Consider the following 11,500-nt stretch of genomic DNA (forward strand, 5'->3'; position numbering starts at 1 on the left):
GTACCAAGTTAAGCTGGTCCTGGAAATTGACCACCTCCCATCTCTAATCTGCTGTGAGTTTAGATTAATAAATCCTACCCGGGTGAATCCTTTGAACAATGCTAGATAATCTGTAAAGGGCTAAATTGTATAGCTTAGGCATCCCCAGGAGAACATTGCTATCCCTTTGTATAGATGATCTAGATCTTGAGATTTTTAAAAGCTACAAACATTGATGTAAATGCAGCGTCCCAAGGGATGTGTAATAAACAGTTGCTAGAGGAGCAAGAAATACAGCAACTGTTTGCAACTCTCCATGTTAAAGAGCCACACCCCAGTATCTCACTGTGATGGAGACAGAGGATATGATTTAACTGGCAGAAGAACCAGCATCGTAACACAGCCAGGTATTTCATAATAGAGCTTTATTACATAAAATTTAGAGCCATTCCGAACGTTCCTGGAAAACCTTGCAAAGGCATCCGACTGTTGCAAAGAGACGTTGGTACTCTGCTGAGCTCAGAAGTCACCAGCTTCAGGACCTGTGGTTGAATTAAGGCCTTTGTGAACTTAAGATGTTTGAATGAGGAATTGAAATATAGAAAATGATTTGGGGGCTTTATTTTTTACCCTACTGGGTTGTTTCCAAGAATTATTTCTTTCTGTGAGTAAGGTGTAAAAAAATCTCATCAGCAAATCTAGTATGCAATCTATGAAGTTTAATGTAAAAAACAACACAAAACCCAAACACATAAAAGTAGGAAAATTTAGACCAAAGCACATGGTCCTGTTTACCTGGGGAGCTCACTGTGACTTACCAGTATTAAAAGCCTGCTACCTTCACTTGATTGATAGTAGCTTCCTGGAACTCTGTCTTAGGAGAAATTCTGAGGCTGATTGTTAGTTCTCTGCAAAAAAAGTGCCGCAATTGATGAACAATGTCTGCCTTGGGCATGGGAAAGGAGTGGAAGTTACATATATGCTGTATGTTTGCATAGATTATTTGTATTAATACTTAAAGGGATTCTTTTACTTGAAACTTTATAAAGAAGAGTACAAGGATCAATTGAGAATGTCTGAACCTTTTCTATTGAAAGAGAACTAAACATAATTCATTAGACAAATAACAATAAATAAGATACAGACAGACCACATGGAAAATAACAAAAACTGGTTCTTGACAATGGCAATGGATAAATCTCAGCCCTTTGCAAATCCTATGTGAAGATCCCAGAGGAGCAGTTCATGGGAGTTACTACCTAAGCAATAGCAGTAAGCCAGTATTGAATGCATGGGCCTGGGATATGGAGTAGTTGGCTGGGACCACCTACCTAACCAAATGACTTCTCTCACATATTGGTGATCATGATGTAAATGTGGGCCTTTGAAAAGTCACAATCTACTTCAGGTTATGAAACTTCAATGTCATTGTCTGTGGTTGGCAGAATGACATCTAAGATGGCCCTACCCTCATCCCTGTGAACCTAGGAACATGTATGTTACATAGCAAAAACAAAAACAAACCAACTGTGCAGATTTTAAGGTTCTGAATCTTAAAAATGGGAGATTATCTGGGATTATCCACGTAGGCTGAGTCTAACATGGAGAGGCAAATATCCATAATATTCAACATAATATTGAAGGAGAAGAACAAAGTTGAGGGACTGACATTACCTGACTTCAAGACTTACCATAAAGATACAGTAATCAAGACAGTGTGGTATTGGTGAAAGAACAGACAAATAGATCAGCGGAACAGAATAGAAAGCCCAGAAACAGACCCACATAAATGTATTCAACTGATCTTTGACAAAGAAGCAAAGGCAATACAGTGGAGAAGAAATAGTTTTTCGATCAGTGATGCTGGAACAACTGAACATCCACATGCTAAAAAGAAAACGCAAAACAAAACAAAAAAACAACATAGACACACCTTATATACCCTTCACAAAAATTAACTCAAAATGGAAAGTAGACCTAAATGTAAAATGCAAAACTAGAAAATTCCTAGAGGATAACATAGGAGAAAACAGATGACCTTGAGTATGGTGATAACTTTTTAGATTTAACACCAAAGACATAATTCATGAAAGAAATACGTGATAAACTGAACTTCACTGAAATTAAAAACTTGTTCTTTGTGAAAGATAATGTCAAGAGAAAGAGAATACAAGCCACAGCTGGGAGAAAAACATTTGCAAAAGACACATCTGATAAAGGACTTATCCAAAATATACAAAGAACTCTTAAAACAAAATAAGGAAAAAAAACACCTGATCAAAAAATAGACTGAAGATCTTGACACCTCATCAAATGGCAAATAAGCATATGAAAAGATACTCAGCATCATGTCATCAGGGAAATGCAAATTAAAACAACAACAGGATACCACAACACACCTATTAGAATGGCCACAGTCCAGAACACTGACAACACCCAATGCTGGTGAGGATGTGGAGCAACAGGAACTCTCATTCAGTGCTGGTGGGAAATGCAAAATGGTACAGCCACTTTGGAAGACAGTTTGGCTGTTCCTTACAAAATGAAACATACATTTACCCGCATTTGTTTTTAAGTGTCAGGCTTCACCCGGTGCTTTTTCCCCATGGTGCTGTCCGCAGTTGGAGCATCTGTTTTTGGTTTCTGTCTCTCTGACCTTGCGCCGTGACGGTGAAGGGGAGGGATTGTGGATATAACACTCCCTTTAACCTCGCACTTCCCTCTCCCCGTGCTTTTAGTGTGAAGAGAACAGTGTCCTGGCTGGCAGGGCATGAAATAGCACCCAACACAGCAGAGAAGTCATCGCTTCTGTGACGATTCCTCTTTCACAATGAATTCTCTTCTCCTTCTCTACTCTGCCACTCCTGATGCATTGCCTGGGCTGTTTGTATTTATCCCATACGCTTTCACAGGGCAGTCGACCGTAATACCAGGGAACCAGTTTGTCCGATCCTGCCCTTCCCTGAGTTTAATAATTTAGCAGGTCTAGTGGGTTCATTGTCTGTGGCAGAATTTCTCATCCTCAATACTAATGACATATTTTGGGCTGAGTAATTATCTGTTGTGTGTTTGTACGTGTGAGGATGTGTCCTGGGCATTGGAGGATGTTTTGTAGCAGCCTTGGAGTCCGCTTGCTAGATGCCAATAGCAGTGCTGAGTTGTGACAACCAACATTATCCCAACATGGCCACATATCCCCTGGGGGACAAAACCACCCCAAGCTGAGAACCACTGGCTTAGCGTAAAGCTACTAGTCCTCATGGGCTTATTTCCCTCATCTGTGGGATCGTAGTTTTAAGTAGACCACCATTCCTTCTTCATGTGAGACATGCAGAGCAAAGCACATGCTGGCCTAGTCAGTTTCATGATGAAAGCAAAAATGTGTGCTTTTTAAGGGCAAGTCCCCCACGTAGTCAACAGATTGGGACCCTGTGAAGTCTTCTCTCCAACTTTGAAAAACCTAATTAAACAAGCAAATTCAGCTGGAGGATTTATAGTGGTTAGTGATCACTTCCAACTCTGTTGCACTCATAGCCAGAAAGAACTTGAGCAGGCAAATTCTTAACCTGCCGCAGGATTGAGTTCTGAAAGGCATGATGTGGCATTCCCCTTCTGGGCCACTGTTTCCCCAAGTGGGATCCTCACACGCTTTGGTACACGAGGTGATCTTAGGTGGTAGGCTGTAAACCTTTACATTTCATTAGACATGTGTTCACCTTGATAATATATGTTGTGTGTGTGTTGGGGGGAGGGGTAACCAGCACACCAGACTCATAGTGCAAGACTTCTTTAGCATAAATGTATGCACAGAAAGTGAGCTGATGTAAGGAACGCAGTAGGACAGAGTAGATACATATGGATTGTTTCCTATTGCTACTGTAACAAATTATCACAAACTCAGTGACTGAAAACAACACAAACTTTGTGGTGCAGTTTTGGAGATCAGAAATCTAAAATGGGTCTTGTGGGCTAAAACAGGTATTGGCAGAGTTGTGTTCTTTCTGGAGGCTATGGGGAGAATCAGTTTCCTTGCCTTTTCCAGCTTCTAGAGGCACCTGCATTCCCTGCCCTGTGGCCCTTTCCTCCATTGCTCTGACCTCTCCTTCTGACATCACATCTCCTTTTTCTGACTTCCACACTCTTTTCTCTTTTTTAAGGGCCTTTGGAACTATAATAAGTCCCCTACATATGCGCGAGTTCCCTTCTGAGAGTTCCTTCAGTAAGTCCAATTTGTTCGTAAGTCCAAAAAAGTTAGCCTAGGTACCCAACTAACACAGGCGGCTCTGTAGTACTGTACTGTACTAGGTGTATAATACTTTGCACACAAATAATACATTAAAAAACACAAAAAATAAATAAAACATTTACTTACAGTACAGCACCTTGAAAAGTACAGTAGTACAGTACTGGCATCCAGGGGACGGCATCGAGTGAACAGACAAGAAGAGTTACTGACTGGAGGAGGGACAGGAGGTGGGAGATGGTAGAGCTGAAGGATGGTCAGCAATAGGAGACGGAGGGTGAGCTGCCGTTTCACTCACGCCTGATGTTGATGGAACGCACTTTGACATCTTTGAAAGTTCACGACTTGAAGGTTCAAAGGTAGGGGATTTACTGTACATTGGTTCTACGTGGAAAATCTAGGATATTCTTCCAATCTTAAGATCCTTAATTTAATCACATCTGCAAAGTCCCTTTTGCCGTGTAAGATAACATATTCACAAGTTCCTGGGATTAAGATGTAGACAACTTTGTGGGGAGAAGCATTATCACAACATATGAAGGAGAAGTTGTCATGGTGATACATGACTGGATAAATGACATTTAGGAAATCTTGTTTTAGTTATTTATTACTGTGAAGCAAATTATCCCAAAACTTAATGGCTAAAATAACACATACTTGTTATCTCACAGTTTCTGTGAGTCAGGAAAGGGTAGCAGCCCAGCTGCGTTCTCTGTTTCGGGGTCTGTCTCAAGGTGTCAGCTGGGCCACAATCATCTCGAGGTTCACCTGGGACAGGACCTGCTTCCAAGTTCACCCATGGCCGTGGGTGAGCTTCAGCTCCCTGCGGTTGAACTGAGGTCTTAGTTCCTCATTAACTGCTGGCTGGAGACCCCCTCCTTGCCACGCGGGCCTCTCTCTGGGGAGGCGTGTAGCTCTGTCTTCATCAAAGTGATTGAGTGAAAGTGCAAGAGAGCCTGAGCAAGATGGAGGTCACCATCCTTTACAGCCTGATCCCAGAAGCAGCATCCACTCCCTTTTGCCATATTCTCTTCATTAGAAGCGAGTCCCTCGGTCCAGTCTATACCAAGCAGGAGGCAGTTACACAAGGGCATGAACCCAGGTGGTAGGAGAACTGGGGGGTCATTTCGGAGTCTGCCTCGACACTCATGTGAAGTCCCTAAGTTTTCTGCTACGTGACATGCAGTCCCACGTGTTAGCAGAAAAGTGACTATTCGATAGATGTGCTTTCCTCCAGGAATCTGGAAGTCCCCCAGCCCCCTTGGGAAAACTGGCCTGCTTGGTTTCCCTCAGGGTCCCCAGCCCTTTCCCCACGTACCCTTCTCTGTTGTCAAACGTCCTCTTTGTGTTCCCACTAGATCCCTAAATTATTGCTTATTTAAACAAATTTATGTAAGTTTATTTAAAATTTTAACTTGAGAATAATTTAACTTTTAAAAAATTATGTGTAATTATTGTTTTTAATTTATGTAATGTTAGACATTGTTTAAGAAGCTTCAGGACAAGAAAAAAGAAAAGTATAAATATATTTGCTTAAATTAAATTAAACCCCGAACTGAGCTTCCGCTCTTTAGAGTATTGGGAAACTCAATTACAGAAATTTTTAGGGCGGGAATAGAGCTTCTCCACTTCCAATGAATGAGTCAGATTTTTAATTATCTACGTCTTTCTCCCTTACTTTGTCTTTCTCCCCTTCAACCTCCCGAACCCCCTTTCTCACAACTTTTCGGGTTTCATTCTGATAATCAAGGGATTTTTTTTAAATGCATGCTTTACAGCTGGTTAATTTATATTCTGATTTGTGTGGAGTCTAAAAGAGTTGGAGGAGCCTGGCTCTTTTATGAAACCAGATGGTGAAAAGGATTGGAGGATGATCCTTACAAAGTGTGCGGGTCAGTTAATTTCCCTCTCTGTATATTGTGATGCGCTGGAGGTAACCCTTATGAATTTAATTTGGTGACCTTCTGCAGCTGCCAGGCCTCAATAATTTTTACCTGTTTTGATATTCCCCAAAATTGCTGAGGACATGACAACATAAAAAGGGCTGGTGACTATGCATACATCTGTGGGATCTTGAGCAGTAGTTCATGTGGGTGACGGGGGTACAGGAGGCAGGTTGTGTCCCACGTCCCCTGGAGGGAAGATAAAGTGGAGTTTGAAAACAAACAGTGCTTTCCACCCTTGGCTTTCATTCATATTTAATAATAACCAATTATCCTAAAAATGCAAAAAGCTTTAAAAGAAGGGCATATGATGTTTTCTGTTTATCAAAGGGGAACATGGGTTTAAAGAATAATCGCGCATCTCTGTTCTTGCTAGTGGTCTTTGAAGCCAATACTAGGCGTACGTTAAGCTCCTTTTAAATTTCAAGGAGCAGCAGCAAAAGTAGCAGAACCGCCCCACAGCTGTCTCCATGCTTTACTGTCTGTCCCCCACCCCTTGGGAAGGACTTCGTGTTTCCAACTCTTGAATATTCCTTGATATGAAAAGAGAGGTAGAAATTAGTGTGAGGAAGGCAACAAAAACACTGCATTTTAATTGCACTCTAAATATTTTATAATTTTTTTTAATAATCTTGTAGAAAGGCTCCATAGATCATTTTATAAAAATGACTTTCCTGGCAAATTTCAAATCAAGATGGGAGAGTGTCTTATCTTTAAAGTGATCATCTGTATCTAGACTACTCTACTGGGTTAAACAGCCCAAGTAAAAAATGATACGACTCTTTTATACTAATAAATGTTGTTTTTACCAGAGTAAGACATTAAAAAAAAAAAAGAAAGAAAACTGAAAAAGGCCTGCCCTGGAGTGGGAATATCATTTTCTTGAAATAGTGGCTTCTTGTTTTTATGCTTAACAGATTATATATTACTCCTAGATCAGTGGCCAAGTTCCTCCTGATTAAATCATCTCGAATGTCCTCCACATTCAGGCCACAAGACAAAACAGAGCAACAACAACAACAAAACCCTCTAATGGGAATTATTTTAGAAAATAGGAAGTCGGGATCTGGTGCCTTACGGGAGCCCGTGTTCCACGTGGAAATTGAGATCTCAGTTCTCCAACATTCAGACCGTCTTGGAGGAATGTTGTACGTGTGAATAACCCCCGTTGGAGATGGCCTGCAGCAGTCTTGAGGTAGATGACGTTCTGTTGTCTAAGGACAAATGATTATGTCTGTCCGTTCAGGGACATCTACTAAAGCCAGTGGAAAAGGACTATGGAAATAGTCCCTCTGGAGGGAGCATCCCCAGTTTCCCTCTGACTTCTACCTTGCTTGTCTTCTCTTCACTTTTTATTTTGTTTTATATTTTATTTTATTTTATTTTATTTATTTATTTATTTATTTTATTCTAATTTCTTTTTTTTCTTTCCCACATCTTTCTTTACCTGTGGCCTTGACTAACATATCACAAGGTTTGCAAACACAGTTCTCTGGGATTACCATTCTGATGGTTTTTGGAATTGCACCAAGGATGCCCATCCATCATGGTGGCACAAAAACAGGCACTACCCCTGCCTACAAGTTCCCATTCAAGACACCAACTGCTGCCTTGTGCTTAAGCCTCAGGGGTGTGTACCCCATCTTCCCTACCCCATGAAACCCTGGTCCTGCTTTCATGGAGAGTCACCCAAGTCTCCAGCTGCTCCCTGAGGTACAGATGCTAAATAGAGAATTTAACTTCAATTTGAGTCACTTAATTCAGTTTTTTGATACCAGTATATTTCTCCTTTCTATTCTATGATCTTAGTTATAGATCTATAGTCTATTATCCTTTAATTTCTACGAGTTTAGAAGTAAATATGACTATAAAAAGTAATGACATCTTTCTCACCTACAATTTAGTTCAATCTGTTGATTTTCTAAATAATTCAAAAATTAATTTATCAATGTCACATTTCATTCTTAACTTTGACATTTCATTTCCAACTTGGGCTTATATGCATCTTTCCTGGGTATCTATTGTTTCTGCTTCCAAGTCCTCTCTAAAATACATGCAATTGTCCATCATTTGATTAATTTATTTTTAATTAAATTTGTTACTTATGTAAAAAAAAATGGAGTCGCTATGAATGAGTCTATTGTGAATAAGCTAAACCATGTTTTAAAATTCATTTAAACCCACTGCACTTCAAATGTTGCAGTAATTTTGCCAGTTATATTTATAATGGTTTGTATATTACACTCCTCTCTTCCGGAGGAAAGAGACCATAGTATTTATCTTTGCATCTTCAGTATTTAGCATTAAATAGGCATTTTATTAACTGGATAACTAAAAGTAATATCTAAAATGAATGTGAGAACTTTCTTACACAGGAATTATTGTTAACAGCCCTGAGTCTAAAAAGACGTTTATTCTGTGCTTACTGTGTGCCAGATACGTTTTCAAGTACTTTACATGAATTAATTCATTTATCTGCCAACAAACTCATGAAGTAGATCTGTCATTACCCTCATGTACTGAAGGGTAAGTCACAGCTAGTAAGTGGCAGAGCCAGGATTAATTGGATCTTAACTGCTATGCCCTATTGTTTCTGAATAAAACTGGAAATGGTTCCATTTTCTGGTAGCAGGCTCTGACCCAAGGGTGTCACATACTCAAAGGGAAATTCACTGGGGGTATTTATGTGCAGACTCAGGTATTTGACATTCTAACCCTCTCCAAATTTCAGAAGCATCTTGAGTTTTTCTCTTTTATGAAGGAGTGGGAAAGACGGGCTAGAGGGGTGGAGAGAGAGAGAGAATATTTGTGTCTCTAGTACACGCATTTGGGCCCCACCCACCTGGGACATACAGCCCATCATGGCGAGGTTCTTTCCATTAATTACATGGTTTTGAGCAGAGTAGTGACTTCATTGGATTTGTGTTTCAAAAGGATCCCTCTTTTCCTTTGTGTGTGGAAGGGAGTTTTCATAGGATGAGTAAAGATTCATTTAAATTTTGGTCTAAACCGTACAGGTAGATAGTGTTTAGTGAAGGGATACTACTAAGTAAGTATTTGTTGAATTTCATTGCCTGAAAAACATTTTAAAAATTTGAGCATGGTACCAGCCACATATGCATGCTAATCTTTTTCAATGCAGAAAACAAGCAAGTGGAAACTGGAGAACTCTTTTTTTTTTTTTTTAAAGCATTGACTAATTTAATCCTCACATCCACAGTGGCATTGGTACTTTTGTTTTTAATTAATTTATTTATTTTTGCTGTGCTGGGTCTTCCTTTCTGTGCGAGGGCTTTCTCTAGTTGTGGCAAGCGGGGGCCACTCTTCATCGCGGTGCGCGGGCCTCTCACTATCGCGGCCTCTCTTGTTGTGGAGCACAGGCTCCAGACGCGCAGGCTCAGTAGTTGTGGCTCACGGGCCTAGTTGCTCCATGGCATGTGGGATTCTCCCAGACCAGGGCTCGAACCCGTGTCCCCTGCATTAGCAGGCAGATTCTCAACCACTGCGCCACCAGGGAAGCCCTGGAGAACTCATAAAATCAAGATCCCTCTCATCATTTGTGATGCTTTCAAGATGTGTCAAAATGTTTTCCTTATCAATTTTTTTCTGAAGTGATGAATGCATTTTCTTCTTATAAAAAAATCACGTTAAAAACTACTGAAGGTTCTAAACAGCAGTGTACAATAGAAAAAAACATTCCTGGTCCTTAGGCACAAACGATTTTCAATTCTATACAGAGAAGTCTTTTCGCATCCTGACGCTCAGAAAATGAATGATTCCAAAGAGCACATAGAATTGTGCTGTAGGGCTCCTTGGAGCTCCTTGGAACTTGTAACCAACCCAAACATTTTTATCAGCTCCATAACGATACCCAAGTCAATAATAAAGGGGTGATTCAGTAGCCAATCCAAATCTAAATGACAGTGCCCTTAAAAACAAACAGCCCAATCAAAGTGACATTAATGCTGCTTTGAAACAATAAATATTAGCTCTGTCACGGCTTAACTGCATTGAAGTGCCATATTGTCTCTGGCTGTCACCTTAGAAAACCTCCCAAGGAAGGAGAGTAAAGCACCTCAACAGATTTCATTTTAGTTGCAGCCAGTAACTTCAGGTTGCCTTCAACTTCGTTTGTCTCTGCTTGCAATTTTGTATATAGATCTCATCATAGATGGAATCTTGGTTATTCTGCATTGAAAGAGGGTTCTTATTTCTCCACCATATCACTCTGATTCTCTACATCTATAAATTTAGAGGGTGAGGTATATTCTGTAAAACAAAAGGAATATCTTGTTTTCTTTTCTAATGCAATTATAGTCTTCTCTAATCTTGACCTCCAAGTTTGAGGAGAAAACTTTTGAATTTCCCCCACCCCTTCGATAAAGATCCATTGCAAATGCACGGGTAATGTTAAACCTTGGTCAGGGTCATCAACGTGAATAAACTGGTTTACTAATAAAAAGAAAACTATATAAAAATAAACATGAAATGAAAAGAAATATATTATTATATATATGCGTATATTTTGGGGGGAGGGAGAGAGATAACTGAAACCTGCATAAACTAAGACTTGATGGTCTAAGACTGTAACTCTTTTAGTTTCTCCCGAGTTTATTTTTAACATTTGTAAAGGAAGGAATTAATCCATATATTCTCCATTCCTAAGTCATAACGGTGAAATATCTGCTATATTTGAGGAGTGCTAATTTCAGTCTTACAGACTACATGCCTTCCTCTCTGTTACCCCAAGATTCTTTCATTCACTCTTCAGGCATTCATTTCTCTCTCTCATGACCTACTTCAGATAGTGTTTTAATTACTAGGGATGGGAAACATCTAAAACATGTCCTCTGCTTTATAGCTAAGATTTAAGGGGCAGACAAACATGAGTAACTGGCTATAGAACCAGGCAAAATAAAAGAAATTCTTAAAAGAATATAAGCAGCAATGTTCATTGTTGAAGAAAAATAAACTAATTGTGATCACCTCCCTCATATTGGAAAACTTAACAACAGTCAAGACAATCCTATGTAATTATCTCTGCCAGTATAGAAACAGCCCCCCTTGCCCTGGCAACTGATTCCATTAGTAACAGTTACCCACAGGGAGGATATTCAATTTCCCTGACCCTGGTTTTCTTGTTTAAAAAAATAAAAATCAGCCTAACCTGAGCCAAGTCACTGCTTGACTTTTGAAGCTTGAATCCTCTAAATCCTTTTAAACCTACAGTCACAACAGAAACACACAGTAACAAGCATTTCACAAATAAACACAACATGATTATCAGAGGATCTAATGGGGTGAAATGGGATACAAGGAGAAAGGGGGGTAACTC

At 39.8% G+C, this 11,500-nt stretch overlaps 1 long non-coding RNA gene across 1 annotated transcript; it reads right to left on the minus strand.

Annotated features, from left to right (window-relative positions):
* Positions 1-459: 459 nt before the first annotated feature.
* On the minus strand, positions 460-6,303 carry LOC309816913. Its single transcript, XR_014296073.1, has 3 exons — positions 6,217-6,303; positions 798-887; positions 460-521 (listed from the first exon to the last, which is right to left on the minus strand). It is a non-coding gene; the product is annotated as an uncharacterized lncRNA (long non-coding RNA).
* Positions 6,304-11,500: the final 5,197 nt, after the last annotated feature.

The sequence above is a fragment of the Mesoplodon mirus genome (assembly GCF_964341445.2).
Source record: "Mesoplodon mirus genome assembly, chromosome: 15".
In the NCBI taxonomy this organism is placed as follows: domain Eukaryota; kingdom Metazoa; phylum Chordata; class Mammalia; order Artiodactyla; family Ziphiidae; genus Mesoplodon; species Mesoplodon mirus.